Raw genomic sequence first — 1,373 nt, 5'->3', positions numbered from 1 at the left:
TGAATTGAGCACCTTGTTTCGAATTTTGGAAACACTAGGAAAAAGGTGGCGGTGGCCTTCCTTCCATTTGTTGAGGTTACTTTGCCATGGCATTTGTATTGGCTCAGTAAGATTAATATGCTTCTATATGTTTTTTTCTACTCTCATCTTTTGTAGTTTGTTTCAATTCTGGGAACTTCAGAACTTTCATCCTCAAACAAGGCATCATTCACAACTCCTAGCACCTGAGTGCAAATCCGTTGTGTTATTGCTTTACATTGTTCTTTGTTTTGAGATCTAGAACTTTCTTTGTCACTAGGCAATACTCCTCGCTATCTGGAGCTTAATGCAGTGGCAATTTATCCCACTTGATTCTCCAGAGGTCTTAAAAAAGCTATCTGACTATGAATAATTGCATCATTCTTAGCCATATACTCTTTTAATAAAGCTTCCATAGCTGATGTTGAAGATGATGAACTTTATTGCATATTTTTCTATGACATTGGTTGACTGTGTCCAGGTGGTACCCCGGCCACATTCTGTCTATTAACATTGTTGGCATTCCTCATTCCCTGATTTCTCTATTTGAAATTTGGATGTTGCTTCCACCCTGGATTGTACGTGTTGGAGTAGGGATTGTTGTTGCTACGATTAAAATTTACCATGTAATATGCAGAGGCTGGATTGGATGGGCATTCATCAAAAACATGATCTTCTCCACAGTATATGCATTTTAGTTCTCCAACCTTCATCTCCTACACTACAGAGGGTCTTTTCAGAGTTTTAATCAGAATTGTTAAGGATGATACGTGAGCTATTAACGATGTAATTACATCAAGTTCTTGCTCTAGCAACTCTTCTACCAGTACCAACTTTGGTAGTGGGGTACTGATAATCATTATTTGCTATTCTTTCTAAAATTTCATATGCTTCATTGTAGGATTTCTAAAGCAACGTCCCATTAGCAGATGCATCCACCACCATTCACGTATAAGCATTTAATCCATTTTAGAACATTTCCATTTGTGTCCAATGCTGAAAACCATGCATCAGGAATTTTCTAATCAATTCCTTGAAATGCTCCCATGCTTCATATAATGTCTCATCTTCAGATTTCCTGAATAATGTAATGGCATTCCTCAGCTTGGCATTCATGTTGGAAGGATTGTACCAAATTAGAAATCTCTCACTCAGTTCATTCCAAGATTCCACCCCATGATCTGGCACGATCTTGCAATGAATAAGGGAAAAAAATTGATCTCAAGGTGTCTTGAAGAACACCCTGCTGCCTGAATGAGTCACTGGCTTCAAGAAAATATCTCAAGTGAAATCTGGGATCTTCAGTTAGCAAACCACTAAACTGTCTTACTGTCTACAACATCTGAAACATTACT

General features: G+C 37.9%; 1 non-coding gene across 1 annotated transcript; it reads left to right on the top strand.

Annotated features, from left to right (window-relative positions):
• Window positions 1-1,018: 1,018 nt before the first annotated feature.
• Window positions 1,019-1,125, top strand: LOC121222848 (small nucleolar RNA R71). Its single transcript, XR_005920218.1, has one exon. It is a non-coding gene; the product is annotated as a small nucleolar RNA R71 (small nucleolar RNA).
• The last annotated feature ends 248 nt before the right edge of the window (window positions 1,126-1,373 follow it).

The sequence above is a fragment of the Gossypium hirsutum genome, chromosome D10 (assembly GCF_007990345.1).
Source record: "Gossypium hirsutum isolate 1008001.06 chromosome D10, Gossypium_hirsutum_v2.1, whole genome shotgun sequence".
Lineage (NCBI taxonomy): Eukaryota > Viridiplantae > Streptophyta > Magnoliopsida > Malvales > Malvaceae > Gossypium > Gossypium hirsutum.
The sequence above is the reverse complement of the archived record's forward strand: the minus strand, read 5'-3'. Positions and strand labels throughout refer to the sequence as shown.